The sequence below is a fragment of the Ovis aries genome, chromosome 16 (assembly GCF_016772045.2).
Source record: "Ovis aries strain OAR_USU_Benz2616 breed Rambouillet chromosome 16, ARS-UI_Ramb_v3.0, whole genome shotgun sequence".
NCBI classification, from domain to species: domain Eukaryota; kingdom Metazoa; phylum Chordata; class Mammalia; order Artiodactyla; family Bovidae; genus Ovis; species Ovis aries.
In genome coordinates, this window is record NC_056069.1 from 2,474,545 (window position 1) to 2,498,016 (window position 23,472).

Below are 23,472 nucleotides of genomic sequence, written 5' to 3' on the forward strand. Positions count from 1 at the left end.
CATAACCCGGCCCGGGGGACTCGGGGGCTGGCACTCAGTGCTCCTGTCACTGACCTGTGGCCACTGGGCCCCTACCCAGAGAACAGGAGGTCTCACATCATTTCTAGAAATGACCCACATGTGCCAGCTGTGGCTGTCTGCTGCCAGGAGCTAGGTTATTTGACTGAGCTTCATTCCCTCGTTGTGCCTCAACATCTTCATCTGAAACATGGAAAAAATAACACACTTCTCAGAGGTAAGCAGGTTGTTGTGACAGTTCGAGCGGCGGATACCTGCAGAGCATTTGGAATAGTGTCTAACGCACAGGAAATGTTCAAAGACATGCGGGGAGTATCGAAGGATTAGCCGCAGTACCTGACCAGCATTTTTGAAAGACAGTTTTGCTGAAGGCCAAGACTCCGTGGCATTATCCAATTTTACAATTTTTGTTCTAAGTCCCAGGGTACCCACGAGAAATCCAGAAAGACCACAAGCAGGTCCAAGAGCCCTGCCTGCCAGCCGCCCCAAGCAGGTCCCCCGAGTCGTCACATAGGGCACTGTCCAAAGTGCAGGTGCGCCTGCGTGTCCTTCCCACGCCCTGAGACGGAAAAGGGAATCTGGCTCTCTTTTTAGCTCATCTTCCGTGTTGGGCCAATGAAAAGAAAGGCACGTTAATAGCCCTGTGGAAAGGGAACTGGCGTTGTTTCCCCAGGCTGCTCGCTCAGCCCAGAGGTCAGACGGGATTAATAAGCATGCTATGAATGCAAGCAGTAGCCCGTATCTCTGTGGGCAAAGTGCTCTGATTTGAGAGGAAGGGAGAAGAATTAAAATGGGAAAATATATGTTGTTCAAATGAAGATAGAAAGGAAGAGCCTAATGGAGTCTAAAGGAGTCTGAGAAATTCCGTTGGCAGGATATTGAGGTTGGCTCAGCACAGCTCCACAAAGGTGCCTGGTGGCTGGTGAACTGGGGCCCCGAATGCAATCGTGTTCAGCTTCCCAGGTGGCCTCATTCCTCTTCCCAAAGTCCTATCCATGGGCTATAGTGCTGCTGTTTGGGGATGACAGATAATTGCATTTATCAGGCTTTCTCTCAAGGCAAATGTATATGGCCACCCACCCAAAAAATGTGTATATATATATATATTGGCCATACCACTTGGCATGTGGCTCTTAGTTCCCAGACCAGGGATCGTGGACCCTGCATTTGGAGTCTTCACCACTGGCCTGCCAGGGAAGTCTCCAACAAGTGTTAATGAAGTGTCTTCTCTGTCCCCAACCCCAACAGGCGCCGGTGATTCAGGGGAGCAAAGCTGGCGCTGGGCCACCCTCGGGGAACACGCAGACCCACCGTGCGGCCAGTGAAAGGATGAGGCTGATTTCCTGTGCTCCGCATGGGTGCTGGTGCTGGAGCTCTTGGCAGCATTTGCTCACTTCTCCTCCTAGCATCTCCCTCCACCCCTGCCAGCAGCCATGTGATTACAATACCTATTTTACAGATGAGGAAGCTGAGGCACAAAGAGGTACAGGAACCACCGCACAGCCAGTATGTGGTAGAGCCAGGGTTAGAACCGAGGGGTGTTGTGACTTTGAAGACTAAGTCCTCACCCATCTTGCAGACAGCTGTTCTGATGGAAGAGGGCAAAGGAGCAATGTGTGTGTGTGTGTGTGTCTGTCTCTGTGTCTGTGTCTGTATCTATGCACATATGTGCTTGTGTGTGTGGCAATGGATCTGAGTCTACCTTAAATAAGCACTCCTGGAAGACTTCCTGGAGGAGGTGATGTCTAGTGTAGTCCTAAAGGAAAGGGCTTGAGAGCCAGGCTGGGGGATTTTATCAAGTGTTTTTAGAGCAGAGGTGAGGCATGATCATATTCTCAACAAACAGATATTTAACTAGCAAGAGTTATATGCCAGATAATCTATTAGGCAGAGAGAATTGCAAAGATCTAATATAAGATGAAGTCCCTGCCTTCTAGCTTCAGTCTAGCTTGAAAGATGAGACAAGGAAATATTTTTAAAAAGAATTAGTGATAGTGTTAATAAATTTATGCCAAGTATCAAGCAGAGACCAGGTGCTGTGGGAGGTAAGAGGGCGGAGTGAACTACACTCTGGGCTGATTAAGGAGACTCCGCATGAAGGTGAACGGGAAAGACACCTGGGACCCAGAAAGAGCTGGGACCCAGGTTTTTCCATTTCGGGATCTCCAGTGTTTAGCAGACAGTCTGCCTCTAGCAAGTGCTGCTGTGTGCCTGTTGAATGGGTCAAGGTTGTGTCCAGTGAAAATAAAGGAGATGTGGCTAAGAGGTAAGATGTGACTGAGTGTCTAGGGTCTCTTAGGGATGGTGGCCACTGAGCCTCTAGCCACCCACGACGTGCAGTTCAGTTAACCTGCGACCCCACCCATCAGTTTTCAGCTTTTGAGGTTTTCCAGAGCCAGACACCAGAGAAGGCGATGGCACCCCACTCCAGTACCCTTGCCTGGAGAATCCCACGGACGGGGGAGCCTGGTGGGCTGCAGTCCATGGGGTCGCGGAGTCAGACACGACTGAGCGACTTCCCTTTCACTTTTCACTTCCATGCATTGGAGAAGGAAATGGCAACCCACTCCAGTGTTCTTGCCTGGAGAATCCCACGGATGGGGGAGCCTGGTGGGCTGCCATCTATGGGGTCGCACAGAGTCGGACACAACTGAAGCGACTCAGCAGCAGCGGCAGAGCCAGACACTCATGCTGTGTGCTGATGAGTCGGCTCTGTGCTGGGGCGCAGCAGGAGAAAAGGCGGGGTTTGATGGAGGAAGTCCGTGGGGTCGGAGGGAGGAAGCCGGGGCTTTCCCGTGTGCAAGCAGGAGCCACCAAGATCTCCGAGCATTCAAGTAGTGGAAGGTAAGAAAAATCAGGGAAGATTCATCTGGCTCTAAGCAAAACACACTGAGTGGGAGAAAGGAAAGAGGAAAATGCTGTGAGAGAGGGCTTCAGGAAGCGACTCCTACCATTTAATATGTGCAGATCCTTTGATCCAGAAATTTTATTTCCGGACATTTGGACATTTGTCCCAAAACACTTTCTGGAGGACCTTGCTGTGGAGGATAGACCACACTGGCAAGCTCTACGGGTGCAGCGGGCAAGCCAGCCCCCACAAAGGATCCTTGCTTTTTCTCTTCCCCTCTAGCCTCTGAGCCGCACACCAGCTGTTCACTCTGCCTGAGATACTTTCCCTCACCTGGGGATGTAACCCCCGCCTTCCCATCTCTGCCCAAATGCCCCCTTCTCAGTGACAGCTCCCTAACTACCCTGCTCTATCTTCCTAGCCTGCCGCTTTATGTTCCTCCCATCACATATAACCATCCAACATACGCTGCATCTTGCTTATTTCTCTGCTTGTACCACCCCCTACTCGCGTGCCCACTAGCATGTAAAATAGACCAAGTGGAATTGCTGTTTTGCCCACTGCCCCCCGCCCCCAGTGCAGAGCAGTACCTGGCACAGAGCAGCGTGCAGTGTTAGTCGCTCGGCCAGGCACACAGGGTAAGTGTTCAATAAAGATTTGTGAATGAGTGAATGAGTGAGTGATGGGTGAGTGGATCTGTGAGTGTGCAGCTTGCCGAGGAGTGCAACTTGGGCACCAGGGAGTGGGCCAGGGCGGCACCTGGCCACTTGCCGGAGTGCAGGGTCACAGCATGGGGAGGCTGGCCTGGGTACCTCAAGGCCCTGCTGGCTGGGGGTCAGGAGGCAGAGCTGCAGTTGCTGTCGTTCAGTCACTAAGTCATGTCCGACTCTTTCACAATCCCATGAACTGTAGCCCTCCAGGCTCCGCTGTCCATGGGATTTTCCAGGCAAGAATACTGGAGTCAATTGCCATATTCCTTCTCCAGGGGATCTTCCCCACCCAGGGATCAACTCGCCGCTCGTGCACTGGCAGGCGGACTGTTTCCCACTGAGCCACCAGGGAAGCCCAGAGCTGCCACGGGCACTTTCAGTGAATCAGGCCTGACGTGGGCACTCGGGGGTCATCCCCCGTCATAAGGAGCCTTTCTGAACATGGGAAATAGATGAGAAACAGGGAAAACAGTGTCAGACTTTATTTTGGGGGGCTCCAAAATCACTGCGGATGGTAATTGTAGCCATGAAATTAAAAGACGCTTACTCCTTGGAAGGAAAGTTATGACCAATCTAGATAGCATATTGAAAAGCAGAGACATTACTTTGCCAACAAAGGTCCGTCTAGTCAAGGCTATGGTTTTTCCAGTTGTCATGTATGGATGTGAGAGTTGGACTGTGAAGAAAGCTGAGTGCCGAAGAATTGATGCTTTTGAACTGTGGTGTTGGAGAAGACTCTTGAGAGTCCCTTGGACTGCAAGGAGATCCAACCAGTCCATTCTGAAGGAGATCAGTCCTGGGTGTTCATTGGAAGGAACGATGCTGTTGCAGGAAGGGGTACCCCTTCCAGGGCCCTCTCTTGTCTAACCCTCGGAAATGAATTGTCCGAGGAGACACATATGCTGACAAAGCAAGAGATTTTATTGGGAAAGGGTACCCGGGTGGAAAGCAGTAGAGTAAGGGCACCCAGGAGAACTGCTCTGCTGCGTGGCTCGCATCTCTGGTTTTATGGTGATGGGATTAGTTTCCGGGTGGTCTTTGGCCAATCATTCTAATTCAGAGTCTTTCCTGGTAGTGCACACATCGCTCAGCCAAGATGGATGCTAGTGAGAGAGATTCTGGGAAGTGGACAGACACGCAGTGTCTCCTTTCAACCTTTCCCGAACTCTTCCAGTTGGTGGTGGCTTATTAGTTCCATATTCCTTATCAGGATCTCCTGTCATAAAACAACTCATGCAAATGGTTACTATGGTACCTAGCCAGGGTTTCAATCAGTGTACTTCCCCTAACAATGCTAAAGCTGAAACCCCAATACTTTGGCCACTTAATGCAAAGAGTTGACTCACTGAAAAAGACTCTGATGCTGGGCGGGATTGGGGGCAGGAGGAGAAGGGGACAACAAAGGATGAGATGGCTGGATGGCATCACCGACTCGATGGACGTGAGTTTGGGTGAACTCCGGGAGTTGGTGATGGGCAGGGAGGCTTGGCGTTCTATGATTCATGGGGTCACAAAGAGCGACTGAGCGACTGAACTGAAAACATAGCCACTTGCAATTAAGATGTCCCAGTGCTTATATTGCAGCTGTGTTATGTGAGAACAACTGCAGCTCTGCCTCCTGACCCCCGGCCAGCAGGGCCTTGAGGTACCCAGGCCAGCCTCCCCATGCTGTGACCCTGCACTCCAGCAAGTGGCCAGAACACAGAAGGAGGCTTCCAGACGTTAAGCCAGAAGGTATCCCAAATATCTGCCCATGTCTCTCTTGGGCAAAGCCCTTCACTTCTCTGAGCCTCAGTCTTCTCATCTGTGAAAGCGGAATAATACTGACAGGTAACAGTCAGGAAGGCCAGGGGTCTCCAAATGGAGGAAATGGGCTGCAAGCTTCAGACATTTTTTCTCTCTCTCTTAAGCAGCAGGAGGAAACAAACGAGTGGCTCAGAGGTTAAAGCATCTGCCTGGAATGTGGGAGACCCAGGTTCAATCCCTGGATCAGGAAGATCCCCTGGAGAAGGAAACAGCAACCCACTCCAGTACTCTTGCCTGGAGAATCCCATGGAGGGAGGAGCCTGGTAGGCTACATTCCATGGGGTCACAAAGAGTTGGACACCACTGAGCGACTTCACTTTCATACAAATTTAAAAAGAGGTTTCTCTTAAAATTCTGTGTTGCCTTAATGACACCTCGTTCCACCTGAACTTAACTTTTCTCAAACCTTGAGCTAGCCAATGGAGTTTTCTTACAGAAATGTTTGTCTTAAGCTATGTTAATGTGCTATGTATTTACCCTACTCTGTCTTCAAGTCATTTAGCCTAAAGGATCAGAACTGACTTGACAAGCCAGTACGTTATACTCAGATTGTTCTCCTAATCTATGCTAATGAAACAATATGTTTGTACGGAAATCTGCCTTTCTTCAAGATTCTTATCAATCGTTTTATGGTTTTATGGCCCCAGGAAGACTCACCTGGTGCCAAGTTTATCTCAAAACGCATCTTGTGGGTGAGGGGCCTGGTGCCATTCTCTGAGTTTTGAGACATCTCCTTTCTTTAATTAGCAGATTTTGCCTGGTAAATCCCATGGTCAGAGGAGCCTGGTAGGCTGCAGTCCATGGGTCGCAAAGAGTCGGACACGACTGAGCGACTTCACTTTGACTTTTCCCTTTCATGCACTGGAGAAGGAAATGGCAACCCACTCCAATATTCTTGCCTGGAGAATCCCAGGGACAGGGGAGCCTGGTGGGCTGCCGTCTATGGAGTCGCACAGAGTCGGGCACGACTGAAGTGACTTAGCAGCAGCAGCAGTAGCTATATAACATACAGCTAAAGACTAGCAGGGGTACCATTTCTGCCCCCTTCTGATGTCTATGTCAGAAGCTTTCTCTATTTCTTTCATACTTTAATAAAACTTCATTACACAAAAGTTCTGAGCTATCAAGTCTCGTCTCTGGCCCCGGATTGAATTCTTCTCCTCTGGAGGCCAAGAATCCCAGCGTCTTTGGTTGGTTCAGCAACAACCTTTCAATACTAGGAGCTATGTTGCAGGGTGTTGTGAAGATCAAGGAGTAAACGGAAATGAGATATAGATTTGAGAACATCACACAAATATAACCAAACAGTATGTGATTATTATATGAATGAGGCCAGGTTGTACCATAACTAGTTTATGAGTGAGGGTGTGTCTGATACCAGTGAGGATGAAGGGAGAGTGGTATGTGGAACAGACAGAGGGGACGCTTCCTGGACTTTACCTTTTAATCTCAGTCCACAATGACCAATGCAAGTGGTCTTTCTGTAACTATTTTCTTTGTCTTCAGGTTCTGAGTGCAAACGCTGATCAGAACTGTTTCAGAATTTCCTGGTGGACTAAAACCTTCTCAATGTTTTTGTTATGCCCAGAGTCCGAGTCCCCAAAACTGAGAGAATAAGACGTCCACAGCAATGCAAAAGCATAAAGGGGTTTATTGCTAGCTCGAGTTAGGGCCCACGTCCCATCCAGCGCAGTGGAATCCGACAAGAGCCCCGAGTTCTGAATCACACATACTTTTATACAGACGGTTCTTTGTTCCTGTAACAGCATAGCTGATTGGTTAAACCGTACGCGCGGGGGACTTTTAAACCTTACATCCCTATCTGGATTGGCTCAGGTCTGGCGTGGGCGGGGGGCTACGGGGATTTTTCTGATTGGTCGAGCTACACTGCCTGCGGGAGTTCCCAGTGCCTCAGCTTTCCTAGAGACGAAACCTCAGGCCTAGCCAGCCCCTTAGAGCCTGTCCTGGCTCCAGTTTGGTCCTAACAGATTTGTTTTCACTTACTTTGTTTTGTGCTTATGTTTGGGAAACCCTGAGAAACAGAAGGAAGGAGATGGGCCCACGTGTTACCCACCAGAGTTCTTGACCTCCTTAAAGTCAACAGAAATTGACTAGAGGCCAGGCAAGAAACTCAACAGGTTTCTTTACTTACTCACTCCCTGAGGCAGGGTGAGCTTGTTTCTTATATGGGGTGAGGGTAGGGGACTGTCCAGAGGTCTGGCAAGAGAGGTGGCTTAGGTGCTTTGCCCACCCCTTAGGTGGTATTGACACGCTGCTTTTGCTCCAGCCTCTTTGGAAGTGGCAGTTGGGGTTTTTGGTCTCTTTGTGTCTTTTGTCCAGAATTTGCCTTAGCCGTGCATGCGTGCAGGTATTTTTAGTCCCATATAGTTTCTTTGTATTTTGTTGCTCAAGGAGAGGTTTGTCCAGATGCAAGCACTGTGGCGAAGATCCCAGGCCTGTCTACAGGGACTGAGCCCTTCAAAGAAAGTAACTTATTTAAAGCACAAAGACAGTGACAGTTTGAGGTGGGCAAAGGATGGGGAAGGGGCAGGGCAGTGGTCAGCAGAAGGGAGTTTCTAGCCCTCCTTTGGTGCCTTTGGGCCATGAGAACCATACTGTGCAGGAGCCTGGAACTGGTCCTGAAAAGGGTGGGGAGACTGGGAGTGGGGAGTCTCCATGCCCTTCAGTGTCTAATGTTGCATGCTCAGTTGTCTGACTCGACAGCCCCTTGGACTGCTGCCTGCTAGGCTCCTCTGTCCATGGAATTCTCCAGGCAAGTACTAGAGAGGGTTGCCATTTCCTACTCCAGGGCATCTCCCTGACCCAGGGACTGAACCTGAGTCTCTTGCAACTCCTGCCTTGGCAGGCAGATTCTTTACCATTAGCACCATCTGGGAAGCACTCAGTGTTATTCCTAGAGCCCAACTCGCTCCTCATCTGGTCTGCCTTCAGCTCCAGGGCTCCTTGTCCTGCCCAGTTTTGCCTTGCCCAGCTCTTTGAATGTGACTTGTAAATAAAAATATGTAAAAATGGTCTGGCTGTGCCCCGGGGCTCCTTGGCCCAGCCTGCCCCTGGGACCTGCCCTCACCCAAAGGAGTCAAAAACCACCAACTGACTCAGAGTCAATTGCCTCTCTCTCCTGTGGGAAAATCAATAGACCGCAGCCATTTATGCATCCAGAATGTACTCCTAATCTTGTCTAACATATCCTCAACTATTCCTGAATTGAGGTTTTATATAAACAGTTGCACAAGTTGAAAATGGGGAATAAATGATCTAATGCAAAAGAGAGCCAGAAAGCAAAAATGTTACCATCCTCATGGTAACAAAGATCTGCTGACTCCAAGTGCCTAGAGCTCTGCATTGGGAAGAACTGTGAGGCAGCAAACTAAAATGTACTGGAATGGGTGAATTTAACTCAGATGACCATTATATCTACTACTGAGGGCAGGAATCCCTCAGAAGAAAGAGAGTAGCCATCATGGTCAACGAAAGAGTCTGAAATGCAGTACTTGGATGCAATCTCAAAAACGACAGAATGATCTCTGTTCGTTTCCAAGGCAAACCATTCAATATCACAGTAATCCAAGTCTGTGCCCCAACCAGTAATGCTGAAGAAGCTGAAGTTGAACGGTTCTATGAAGACATACAAGACCTTTTAGAACTAACACCCAAAAAAGATGTCCTTTTCATTATAGGGGACTAGAATGCAAAAGTAGGAAGTCAAGAAACACCTGGATTAACAGGCAAATTTGGCCTTGGAATGCAGAATGAAGCAGGGCAAAGACTAATAGAGTTTTGCCAAGAAAATGCACAGGTCATAGCAAACACCCTCTTCCAACAACACAAGAGAAGACTCTACACATGGACATCACCAGATGGTCAACACCAAAATCAGACTGATTATATTCTTTGCAGCCAAAGATGGAGAAGCTCTATACAGTCAACAAACACAAGACCAGGAGCTGACTGTGGCTCAGATCATGAACTCCTTATTACCAAATTCAGACTTAAATTGAAGAAAGTAGGGAAAACCACTAGACCATTCAGGTATGACCTAAATCAAATCCCTTATGATTATACAGTGGAAGTGAGAAATAGATTTAAGGGCCTAGATCTGTTAGATAGAGTGCCTGATGAACTATGGATGGAGGTTTGTGACATTGTACAGGAGACAGGGATCAAGACCATCCCCATGGAAAAGAAATGCAAAAAAGCAAAATGGCTGTCTGAGGAAGCCTTACAAATAGCTGTGAAAAGAAGAGAGGCAAAAAGCAAAGGAGAAAAGGAAAGATATAAGCATCTGAATGCCGAGTTCCAAAGAATAACAAGAAGAGATAAGAAAACCTTCTTCAGCAATCGATGCAAAGAAATAGAGGAAAACAACAGAATGGGAAAGACGAGAGATCTCTTCAAGAAAATTAAAGATACTAAGGGAACATTTCATGCACAGATGGGCTCGATAAAGGACAGAAATGGTCTGGACCTAACAGAAGCAGAAGATATTAAGGAGAGGTGGCAAGAATACACAGAAGAACTGTACAAAAAAGATCTTCACGACCAAGATAATCATGATGGTGTGATCACTAATCTAGAGCCAGACATTCTGGAATATGAAGTCAAGTGGGCCTTGGAAAGCATCACTATGAACAAAGCTAGTGGAGGTGATGGAATTCCAGTTGAGCTATTTCAAATCCTGAAAGATGATGTTGTGAAAGTGCTGCACTCAATATGCCAACAAACTTGGAAAACTAAGCAGTGGCCACAGGACTGGAAAAGGTCAGTTTCATTCCAATCCCTAAGAAAGGCAATGCCAAAGAATGCTCAAACTACCACACAATTGCACTCATCTCACATGCTAGTAAAGTAATGCTCAAAATTCTCCAAGCCAGGCTTCAGCAATACGTGAACCGTGAACTCCCTAATGTTCAAGCTGGTTTTAGAAAAGGCAGAGGAACTGGAGATCAAATTGCCAACATCTGCTGGATCATGGAAAAAACAAGAGAGTTCCAGAAAAACGTCTATTTCTGCTTTATTGACTATGTCAAAGCCTTTGACTGTGTGGATCACAATAAACTGTGGAAAATTCTGAAAGAGATGGGAATACCAGACCACCTGACCTGCCTCTTGAGAAATCTGTATGCAGGTCAGGAAGCAACAGTTAGAACTGGACATGGAACAACAGACTGCTTCCAAATAGGAAAAGGAGTATGTCAAGGCTGTATATTGTCACCCTGTTTATTTAACTTATATGCAGAGTACATCATGAGAAACGCTGGACTGGAAGAAACACAAGCTGGAATCAAGATTGCTGGGAGAAATACCAATAACCTCAGATATGCAGAACTAAAAAGCTTCTTGATGAAAGTGAAAGTGGAGAGTGAAGTTGGCCTAAAGCTCAGCATTCAGAAAACAAAGATCATGGCCTCCGGTCCCATCACTTCATGAGAAATAGATGGGGAAACAGTGGAAACAGTGTCAGACTTTATTTTTGGGGGCTCCAAAATCACCGCAGATGGTGACTGTAGCCATGAAATTAAAAGACGCTTACTCTTTGGAAGAAAAGTTATGACCAACTTAGATAGCATAATCAAAAGCAGAGACATTACTTTGTTGACTAAGGTCTGTCTAGTCAAGGCTATGGTTTTTCCTGTGGTCATGTATGGATGTGAGAGTTGGACTGTGAAGAAGGCTGAGAGCCAAAGAATTGATGCTTTTGAACTGTGGTGTTGGAGAAGACTCTTGAGAGTCCCTTGGACTGCAATGAGATCCAACCAGTCCATTCTGAAGGAGATCAGCCCTGGGATTTCTTTGGAAGGAATGATGCTAAAGCTGAAGCTCCAATACTTTGACCACCTCATGTGAAGAGCTGACTCATTGGAAAAGACTCTGATGCTGGGAGGGATTGGGGGCAGGAGGAGGAGGGGACGACAGAGGATGAGATGGTTGGATGGCATCACTGACTCCATGGACGTGAGTTTGAGTGAACTCCGGGAGCTGGTGATGGACAGGGAGGCCTGGCATGCTGCGATTCATGGGGTTGCAAAGAGTCGGACACAACTGAGCGACTGAACTGAACTGAACTGTGAGGCTGGGTCCAGAATTCTGTACATCCAATCAAGATTGCTGATGTTGATTAGCAATGCCTGCCCCAGCCAAGGGTGTGGGAACTGAGGTATATATTTCACATATAACAGACCCTTCTCATATCTCTGAATTTATTGTGAGACCTGCAGTCAACTTAATGACAGTTTTTCCTCCATAATCCCATATTAAATATTAAACATAAATGTTGATTATTGGATGGATCCAGGTTTCAAACTTACAAATATAAAATGTGGGACTTCCCATGGTTGTGGTCCCATGGTGGTCCCGTGGTTAAGAATCTGCTGGCTCATGCGGGGGACACAGGTTTGGTCTCTGGTCTGGGAAGATTCCACTTGCCTCGGAGCAACTAAGTTCATGTGCCACCAGCAACTATGAACCCACATACCCAGAACCTGTGCTCGGCACGGGAGAGAACACCACGGTGGGCAGTGTGTGCACCACAGCAGAGACCCCGCACAGCAATAAACAAAAGGTAAATTTAAAATAAAAGCAATAAAGTGTAAATAGAATGTGTGCATGGTTTTGAAAGAAAAAAATATTATTATTCACTATTCTTTCTGTACTAAAATTGGCTCAAGCATTTCAGCCAGAAATTTGATGAGTATTCTTTGGAATATAGGTGAATATTTTGAATCCCCCCAGGCTTTCTCACTCTGGCTGCTCCTTGCTTCTGTGCACAGCAAAAAAGAGAAGCGACGGAAGTGGGGAGGAGTTGCTCCCACGTGTAACGCCTGACACATAGTAGGTGCTCAACAAATACTTGTACAATCAATTTGGAATGATGAACTCAGTCTCTGTGTGTTTTCCCATGATTCGTAAGTTCTGTCACTTCAGCACAGTTTTGGTGTAATGTGTAGATACTGTCATAACGTCTTTTTCTCTGCAAGTAGACACGTTAGCTGTTAATTGGTTTTCTGAGTGAGGGGATGGGCTGAATGGAGGGAATTATTCCACTTCTGCATTTGCTTGGTCATTCATTATCTGTGTCTCCCTCATATTTCCCCTCAGATGCTCCTCATCCTTGGATCCCTAATCTTATAGCCCAGGATTCTCAACCCCAGCTCTGTGATATTTGGGTTGAGATCATTCTTTCTCATGAGGGCCTATCCTGTGCCTTGTGTGATATTTAGCCCATGCGCACCTACTAGGTAGCTACCCGTAGCAACAATACCAAATTGTGACAACCAAAAATATTCCCAGACATTGCCAAGTGATCCCATTATTGTTCAGTCACTAAGTCGTGCCTGACTCTTTGCAACCTTATGGACTACAGCACACCAGGCTTTCCTATCCTTCCTATCTCCTGGGTTTGTTCAAATGCATGCCCATTGAGTCTGTGATGCCGTTCAACCATCTCATCCTCTGTGGCCCCCTTCTCCTCCTGCCCTAAATCTTTCCCAGCATCTGGGGGACAACATTTCCCAGATCAGAGACTGCTGCTTTTGTCTCCTCAGGAACGTGACTGGTTTCTTCCCTTTGAGCAATTTCAGGGTTAATGTCACCTTCTCAGGGGCCTCTGACCACCTGGTCCAACCCCAGCTGCAGGGCTCATTTCTCACCGCCAGGCCTCATTTCTCTGCAGAACCCTTGTCTCTCTCTAATTTCCTGGCACAGATGTCTGTTTGCTGTCTGCCTGTCCCCACTGGAATGTGAGCCCCATTAGAAGCCTGTCCTACTGCCTTTCTCTCCATCCCACTAAGGAGTGTCAGGAGTGCCCAGCACTTAGTGGGCTCTTGATAAATTGTGGTGAACAGATGAAGGCAAGGAGGAAGTGATCAGGGAAGATTGTCTTTGGAGGTGACATCTCCATGACATGAGGTTGCCAGGCATGGGAAGTTAGAGGAGGAGAATTCCAGGCAGAGGGAATAGACATTACCAAGCTGGTAGGCAGGAATGGGTTTGGCATGGGGAAGGTTGGTAGAAAGGAGAAGAAGAAGCGGGTAAGAGGAGAGGGGCCATGAGCCAAATGTAGCCTGATTAAGAGGCCCTGGAGACCAGGATGAGAAGTGAAGACTTCATTTTTAAAGGGACAGCAAGCCCTCGGAGACCCCCTGCATGCCCCCAAAGTCTGTCCCTGGCTTTGTAGCAACTTCTCCCCTCTCCTTGTAGCAACTTCTCCAGCCTCACTATGAGCAGGTTGGGGAGGATTCTTAAATCTGCTCTGAACCCTTGAGGCTGAAGCAAAAGCCGGCATGGTGCCTGAGTCACATCTCACAGCGGGAGAGTCCTTCTGTCTGGGTGGCAAAGATGCTCAGGCCACTCTGCTCTCAGTCAAAGCTGGCCCCTCTTTGAACTTGCTTGGACTTGCCCTTCCTTAGTCATCTACACGTGTGTGTGTGTGATGTGTGTGTGAGCACGCCCTGTCAGTTGGGTCCGCCCATTTGCAGTCTTATGCCCCATGGACTGTAGCCCGCCAGGCTCCTCTGTCCATAGGATTTCCCAGGCAAGACTACTGAGGCAGAGTTTCCTCCTCCAGGGGATCTTCCCCACCCAGGGATTCGAACCCACATCTCCTGCGTCTCCTACACTGCAGGCGGACTTTTTTTTTTTTTTTAATCGCTAAGCTACCTGGGAAGCCCCTAGAGCTCTTGGGTTACGTCAGTTCCATCTTGTCAGAGCTGCCTGCCCAACTTTGTACCTCAACACTATGGCTGGTCTGGTATTGAAGGTCTTTAAGGAAAAAGAACAGCATTTAGAACTTCCCTGGTGGTCCAAAGGCTGAGACTCCGTGCTCCCAATGCAGGAGGCCTGGTGTTCAATTCTTGGTCAAGGAACTAGATCCCACATGCTGCAACTAAGGGTTCTCATGCCACAGATAAGACCAACTGCAGCCAAATAATTAATTAAAATTAATATTAAAAAATAAAACAGCTACATTTATGCATTTAATGAACCACTTAATAGCTTCTAAAAATAATAACAACTAACTTTGTTTGGAATATTTACCAGGCCCTTAAGCTCTATTCTAAACACGTCACTCTGAATAACTCACTGAATCCTCACAGCAAACACAAAAGGATCACACTAATATCATCATCCCCGCTTTACAGATGAGGAAACTGAGGCCCAAAGAGGTTAAGTCATTTGCCCAGATTCACTAAGGATGCTAAACCAGGTTTGGCCAAAAACATCCACATTCTAACCCTTACAATATATTCTCTTTTTAAAATTTAATGTCAAAATATGTCACAACATCTTTTCAAATGAATATACTTTTTGCCTCAGCAGTTCTGCTTCTAGGAACTGAGCTTAAAGAGATATAAATATTTAGCTACAGAGATGCAGTATTCTTTAGAATGTAGAACACAACCCATATCTCCGTTAAGAGGGATTATTTAAGTAAATTGCGGTATCTCCATGTAAAAGAAACTGCTCAAAATGACATCTATTCATATGCACCAACCTAGAAAGACCTCTATATTTTAACAGAAAAGTCCAGAAAAATTTGCATTTTTGTTAGCAGCTATTTTGGCTGTGCAGCAGGCTCCTAATGATTTTTAATTTCTTCTTTTTGCTGGTCTATAGTTTCTGATTTTCCAACAGTGAACATGTGCTACGTTTGTAATGAGAAAGAAACCCAATACAAGTTATTGAATGAAAGAATAAACAGACAGAAGTCACGAGCTCCTGTGGAATTAGTGAACCTCATCCCTGACAAGAAGGGCTGTAGGTGCTCTGCCAGAACCGCCGTTTGTCTTCCAGGGTCCGCTCTCAGCCAGTGGGAAGACGACTCAGGTGATCAGAGTCGGGGAGAGCATGAGGTCACCCAGACAGGAGGTCACTTTCAGGGAGTCTGGCTCCACACACCCTCTCGTGTTCTGGGTTCTGGTGACCTCCTTGTTGCGTGCAGGCAGTAAAGCCCTGAAGCCTCCCTTGTGTTTTAGCCACACCCAACTGACACCCTTGTCGTTAGTCCTTCCATGAATAAACCCTCCCCAAAGTACTCAAATTTAGTGAAGCATCTGTTTCCTGTTGAGAATCTGGCTGATATTCTTACCTTATTTCACTCTTTCTCCCTTTCAACCATCCTGCGCTTGCGTGCTTGCTAAGTCGCTTCAGTTGCGTCCAACTCTTTGGGACCCTGTGGACCGTAGCCCACCATGGGACTCTCCAGGCAAGAATACTAGAGTGGGTTGCTGCGCCTTCCTCCAGGGGGTCTCCCTGGCCCAGGGATCAGGCCCGTGTGTCTTGCGTCTCCGGCACTGGCAGGGAGATTCTTCACCACTAACGCCGCCCTTCCTTCATCCCGATTCCCCTCAATAAATGACTCCTGATTCTCTCTCTCCAGCTTGACCTTGCCTCCTGAGATCTGCTCTCGCCCACCAGACTTCATCTGGACAACCAGGGAACTCAGAGAATTCATCCTGCCATCCAACTTCTTAACCTATTCTCAAACCAAGTCCTCTCTTCCTTTCCACAGGCAGCATCCCTTTACTCTCGACCCACTGGAAACCTCAAAAGTATCTCTGTTTGCCTTTCTAACTTTTTTTTTTGACATCCTGAAGTCTAAAGCTTAGGAAATCAACTTCAGCCATTGTCTTTTCCAAACAACCCCTTCACACCAGTGCCCCAGCCCCCTCGTCCCTCCAGGCCTCCCTCTGGGTCGCCTCGCCTGCTGCCTCTCTCGCTTCCTGTCTCAGCCTTTGACCTGTGTTACGTGTGACTTCTGGCAAAGGGTACTTGAAATACAGCCCAGATCCCATCTACTTCCCTACTCAAAAACCAGTCCAGTGAGACCAAAACCAGACACCTCAGCCTGCCATCCAGAGCTAGACTTCTGTCACACGTGCACACACCCTCATTCACAGTCTCCCTTCCCATCAAACGGAACCACAGAGTCTTTTTTAAAAAATCGTATGCAATGTTTATTTTATATTCTACAGTAAAATTTACTTTTGGGCATTCGGTTCTATGAATTCTAACACACTTATTAATTTGGAGAAATGTCAATAACCTCAGATATGCTGATGACACCACCCTTATGGCAGAAAGTGAAGAGGAGCTCAAAAGCCTCTTGATGAAAGTGAAAGTGGAGAGTGAAAAAGTTGGCTTAAAGCTCAACATTCAGAAAACGAAGATCATGGCATCCAGTCCCATCACTTCATGGGAAATAGATGGAGAAACAGTGGAAACGGTGTCAGACTTTATTTTTTTGGGCTCCAAAATCACTGCAGATGGTGATTGCAGCCATGAAATTAAAAGACACTTACTCCTTGGAAGAAAAGTTATGACCAACCTAGACAGCATATTCAAAAGCAGAGACATTATTTTGCCGACTAAGGTCCGTCTAGTCAAGGCTATGGTTTCTCCTGTGGTCATGTATGGATGCGAGAGTTGGACTGTGAAGAAGGCTGAGCGTCGAAGAATTGATGCTTTTGAACTGTGGTGTTGGAGAAGACTCTTGAGAATCGCTTGGACTGCAAGGAGATCCAACCAGTCCATTCTGAAGGAGATCAACCCATTTCTTTGGAAGGAATGATGCTAAAGCTGAAACTCCAGTACTTTGGCCACCTCATGCGAAGAGTTGACTCATTGGAAAAGACTCTGATGCTGGGAGGGATTGAGGGCAGGAGGAGAAGGGAACAACCAAGGATGAGATGGCTGGATGGCATCACGGACTCAATGGACATGAGTCTGAGTGAACTCTGGGAGTTGGTGATGGACAGGGAGGTCTGGTGTGCTGCGATTCATAGGATCGCAAAGAGTCGGACACGACTGAGCAACTGAACTGAACTGAATGCCCTGTCAGGATTCAAAAAGATTCCATAACCCCAGTAAAGTCTCTCATGTAATTGCTTCACAGACACACCCTCTCCTCAGACCAAACCTCTAGCAACTACTGAACTGTTCTCCATTACTATAGTTTTGTCTGTTCAATAATGTCATATGAAGGAAATTATATAGAATGCTTTGAAACTGGCTTTCACTCTGCATAAAGCCTTTGAGATTTATCCAAGTTGTTGCATGTATAAAGTGCATTCCTTTTTTTATTTTGGACTGGCATTCCATTGTGTGGATGGACTAATCTTTGCTGAATCAGAGTCCACGTAAGAAGGGAAGGCTTTGCTCACACTGGATGCTCCACTGGGTCACTGCCCTCCGCCCTCCCAGGTGTCCCTCAAACACTGTTCCACACCAGTTTGTCCACACATGGCCCCCAACCCTGGTGTTCTTTCCTACAAAGAATCAGTTCCTCCTTCCTCATCCCATAGTCCTGTGTAGATGTCTCTCGGAAGAGATCATCTTTCAACAGTCATTAGGATGAATGTCTTGATTGAGGCTGTGCTCTCCTTGAGACCGGCGGCCATTTTCACTTGTCTTTGTATCCCACGAGCTCAGCTAAAGGTCTTGGTCAGAGCCTGTTCAAAATCTGTGTGGTTGCCGAATAAATGGATCTTCCCATTCTACAGTGTAAAAGGAAGGAAGGGAGATGTCATCAGGACAGGACAGCAGAGGTAGCCCCTAGAGCCAACCTCTGCAAAGGTAAATCATGGCCAGTCCTCAGGAGACTGGACACAGAGGTCTTGGAGAGACGTGGAGGTTCCATATCAGATGAGGAGCTACGGACCAAGGCAGGGCCATGATACTGCAGGCTATTTAAACAGTGACCAGAGAGGTGAAGGAACAAAGTTGGCTGAAGAGAGCAATTAAATGACCAGCATCCCCACTCTCCCCCAGCCCATTGCCATCATCTGCATGACCTCCCAGCTTGCATGTTACCCTTGGGACAAGGAAGTAGATGGATTTGAACATAATTCTGAAATGACTGAATTTACCTGAATTTTTTTTCTTCAAGCAAAAGTTTGGCTCAGAGTCAGAAACTGCATGAAACTATGGTGGCTTAGCTGGCAAAGAATCTGCCTGCCGTGAGGGAGAGCTGGGCTCGATCCCTGGGTTGGGAAGATGCCCTGGAGAAGGGAACCTCAGTAAAGTCCCTCATGTAATTGCTTCACAGACACTCTCCTCTAGCAACTACTCGCTCTAGCAACTACTGATCTGGTCTCCATCACTATAATTTGCTCCAGTTTTCTGGCCTGGAGAATTCCATGGACTATGGTCCACGGGGTTGCAAAGAGCCAGACACGTCTGAGCAACTTTCACATCATGTCACCCAGAAAAGAAAGCCGTCATCTTGCGTATGTGAGTTACTTGATTCTTTTATATATAAAATTATGCACTTATACCATGTGAGGAGCAATTACACATGACCTCTTTTAATTAGAGAGACCGTATAATTTACTTCTTTAATTGGGACAGTTCTGAAATAGAAGGGATGCTATTAATAACTGCATTGGGATGCAGGCCCGAGCAAACCATGACTTTCTATTATACTTCAGCAAACCGTCTCAGCATCCACATGAATAGGTAACATTCATATGCCCATTCGCAAAGCTTAAATGTATCCAGATTTAATGAGGGAGCACCAGTTCAAGCCAAGCGGTCATTTTCCAGAGTCCTTAGTTTGCCGAGGACCATGAGTCATGCTGGTTCTACCCAACTAGCCTATTGCCACCCTCCCCTCTACTTTTTTCTCTCTTCTCTGGCAACAGAAATTTAATGAGACTATATATATCATCTTAAACTTTCTAGTAGCCACATTAGAAAGTAAACAGTAACAAGTGAAATGGTTTAACAGTATATTTATTTAACCAAAGATAGCCCCAATTGTCTCATTCAACTGCAATCAATAGAAAACAGTTACTCATAAGATATATTACTTTTTGCCATTAGGACCTTGAAATCAAAGGCATTAGCCTTACAGCATGTCTCAACCACAGTGGCTGGTAGGTGCCACTTGGACGGAGCAGCTGGGTCTGAGGGATAGGTCAGGTGAGAGCAGGGCGCAGACACACTGCCACCTAGTGGACATATGGATCTCTGCTGGAAACCACCTACAACAAAACCGCGGGCATCCAGTGGAACCGCACAATTTGCCTTGGGGTTAGCTTCCCAGAAAGGAAAACTTATTGAGGTGGAGATTGTTGTTATGTTGGTCCCAGGAAAGATACACAGCCGCAGAGGAAACTCAAGTCACCGTGCTATCAGTAATCTTGGCCATGGTTTGCTCTTGTTTTCTAGTCACATAGGATTTAATAGAAAATGAGAGTTTTTCATAATGACTGTTTAAAATAACCCTCTACAAAGTCAGATTCCCTTCTTTCACATCCAGTTTCACTGTATGGTGATTATGTGCCAGGCATCCCCCTAGTTTCTCTTTTAATCATCGGTGAAAACTTGGTTTCTTCCGAATGTTACCGTTCTCGCTCAAATTGGGTGTGGTTATTTGAGGATTCCAGTTAACCAAGATTTTTTTTTTCCAATGTGAATAATTGATCAAGAATCTGTGAGGTGGGTTGACATGATTCGAGACTCCTGCCTTACCCCACACTTGAAGGGGAATTTTAAACACGGCTTTATATGAACAGAATGATGTGACTATATCACGCAGGAGAGGAGTGTCTGGAGATGGGGCTACTTGGCAAGGAGAGTAAGAAGCCAGTGGCACTTTCTCTGACTCAGCAATGCCAGTGTTTTCAGCACTGTGCTGTCCTCAGGATAGTGCTGGATTTTGTGCAGAGATGTTGCTTCCACCTTTAAGAAGATACAATCTTCACAGGAGAGATGTGCAAACCATTCTAGATAAACAATAGCAAGAAAAACAAACAGCATCTTGATAATATACAAGAACATATTGCTTAAATTGCAGCATGGGACAGAATGTGTTGATAAACTGGGTATAAAGCAAAGAAGAGTAAGAACAATGAGAGGAGAAGTCGATTCGACTCTCATCCTTCACCAGCTCTGTGGCTGTGTGACCTCATCTCAGCCACACAACCTCTCTGATCCTCAGGTTCATTATCTCACACTAATCAACGAACAGTTTGGATAATTGAAACTTCTGGGGTGGGGAGTCAAAGTGAAAAGAGAGACAGGCACCTAAGAATTACAATGATTGACTCAGGAAGAGTTTCCCAAAAATGGGAGGGTATGAACCCAGGACTTCCCTGGTGGCTCAGACGGTAAAGCGTCTGCCTACAATGCGGGAGACCTGGGTTCAATCCCTGGGTTGGGAAGATCTTCTGGAGAAGGAGATGGCAACCCACTCCAGTATTCTTGCCTAGAAAATCCCATGGATGGAAGAGCCTGGTAGGCTATAGTCCATGGGGTCGCAATGAGTCAGACACGACTGAGCGAATTCACTCACTCATGAACCCAGGTACAGAAAATGAGGAACTTGGAGCAGGAAGGAAGGATGCTACCTGGAAAATCTAGAGGAAAACGATGGGCTGGGACGTCTGGTTTCTTTGTCTCGGGGATGGCTAGAGATTGTCCTGTTCAGAGGCAAAAACTTGGTCTAAATTTTTTACTTAAAGAGTCTAGAATTAAAAGGAATCTTTCAGATAATTCAGAGTAACAAGTCCCAGAGATTCTTTTACAGAATGCTAGTACCTTGTGATGTTAATAGATATTTAACAAAGCAGATTTCCTTGCCACAGGACTTTTCAGAACCTTTAACGTTCTATGATTTTCCCAGAGGACAGAGAGCATTTCCCAGACTTATTTAACTATGGGACACTTTATTTTGAAGAGACATTATTTGGGAAGTTTTCCAGGGAAAATGATTTCAGAAACACGACTCTAGTCCAATTCTACTGTCATATAGACAGGGAAAATTGGGGTCCATAAAAAGCAAGGGGCAAGTTCAAGGTTCACAAAGGCAATGGCAGAGCCAGCAATGGGATTTTGGTCTTTTGACTCTAATATCCAGCGACTTTTCCTTTTTCCATTTGTATTATGCACTATTTAAGACATACGAAAAGATCTACAGAATTATACAAAATATTCACGATATTCACCACCCTAAGAAATAAAATATTGTCAGTGCAGTAAAAATAACAACAACAACAAAAACTCTTATATACCATTCCCTAAGCTATCCCCAGGGGAACCTCTACCCTAAATTTGGTTACATCATTCTAAGAAATCGTGGTAGAATTTCAGGTAAATCACATCATATTCAGAGGATCCTCTTACATCTTTCATGGTTTGTGAGTTGTGATGATTTTAGAATTAAAAATAAAAATAAAATATTCCCCTCATCCTGGAATAGCAAAGATTAAAAATCCACCTTGAGAATCCTCAGATCACTTGCCTACAGCTCCCAGCGCTTCAGACAAATGCTAGGAATCGCGGAGCACATCTTTATTCTCCAAAGGGCTCTTCAAACGGGTTATTAATTCTGTTAGATGTGGGGGCGCTCCTTGCTTCACTCTGTGTGAGGCTTCCGTGGCATGAATTCACTACACCTCCCTCCTGTCTGCAGGCCAGATGGGGAGCCGGGTGCTGTATAAATGTTTGATTGTGGCACAGTAAAAATATTTGCCTTCAGTAGCTGGAAGCTACCGCACGGAGGTAGGGCTGTCTACTAGAGTTGCCAGACTTCATTCTAATGAGAACAGAAATAAAAGCTGATTAAATCAAATTCCCCATAGTGTGGAGCCACTTAAATAAATGTTTCATACTGTTTGCATGATGCTTTTAAAATGTAACAGCTGCCTGTGTAACCATTACGCTGGACATAAATCATTCATTGCCGTCACCGCCATCAGAGCGGCACCGGCTCCTTTTCTTCTATTGCTGACATTTTTATTACCGCGGTACTTTTCAGGAAGGTTCTTTGGGTCCCCTCCTTTCTACTCACGTTTGGGGGTAGCAGGAGCATGAATGGCAGAATATGGAATGAGAGGCAGGCAGTAACAGAGGGCTTGCATTGCAAGTATAGTGTTGGGCTGGCATTTTCATAAGAAAGCATTACTATTCCCATTTTACAGATGTGAATACTGAGGCCAATGGAAATAATCTGACAAGATTCCATAGTCAGTAACAGAGCCTGTCTTTGAGCCCAGATCTATCTGAACTTTGGCTCATCACACCAGGCTGTCTAAAAACACAGGACACATCACGTCCCCCCTCGTCTCCACACAGCCCATGGTTTTTGGCAATGATGAGACCCACAAAGGCCAGAGCAGGACTCAGAGAGTGGGGAGTTCTTTGGGCTGAGGCTGGGGGATGGGAGAAGAAAGAGTCTGATCTGAGCTCCACATCCTGGGCCAGTACCCTACCCCACTTCTCCATCACCTTCCCCCGTTCACTCTTCCAGCCTCCTTCGGGCCTCCCTGCCTTCATTCTTGCCCACCTCAATCCATCATTCACCCAGCAGCCTGGGGCATCTTTTAAAAGTGTAAATCAGGGGCTTTCCCAGTGGTCCAGTGGCTAAGACTCCACACTGCCAATGCAGGGCACCTGGGTTTGGTCCCTGAGCAGGGAACTAGATCCCACATGATGCAACTAGAGATCCGTCCTGCCATAACGGAGATCGGAGACCCTGCTTGCTGCACTAAGGCCTGCACAGCCAAGTAAATAAATAGTTTAAAAAGGCAAAATAAAATTGCAAGTCAAGTCCTGCTATTCTCCCATTTAAAAGCCTCCCTTGTGGCTCAGACAGTAAAGAATCTGCCTGCAATGAAGGAGACCCAGATTTGATCCCTGGATTGGGAAGATCCCCTGGAGAAGAAAATGGCAACCCACTCCAATATTCTTGCCAAGAGCATCCCATAGACAGAGGAGCCCGGTTGGCTATACAGTCCATGGAGTTGCAAAGAGTCAGACACAGCTGAAGCAACTGAGCACACACACACGTGCATTCCAAGGGAGGAGAGACAACCAGTGACCCCTAAATCCATGTCTCTTCAGTCTGTTCAGGGCAGGTCAGTTCAGTCGCTCAGTCATGTCTGACTCTTTGCAACCCCATGAATCGCAGCACGCCAGGCCTCCCTGTCCATCACCAACTCCCAGAGTTCACTCAAACTCATGTCCATCGAGTCCGTGATGCCATCCAGCCATCTCATCCTCGGTTGTCCCCTTCTCCTCCTGCCCCCAATCCCTCCCAGCATCAGAGTCTTTTCCAATGAGTCAACTCTT

The 23,472-nt window shown here is 46.6% G+C and overlaps 1 protein-coding gene across 1 annotated transcript in view; it reads left to right on the forward strand.

Annotated features, from left to right (window-relative positions):
* Nucleotides 1-23,472, forward strand: part of KCNIP1 (potassium voltage-gated channel interacting protein 1) — a 422,953-nt gene that overhangs the window by 49,329 nt on the left and 350,152 nt on the right. The gene's annotated exons all lie outside the window — the stretch shown is intronic.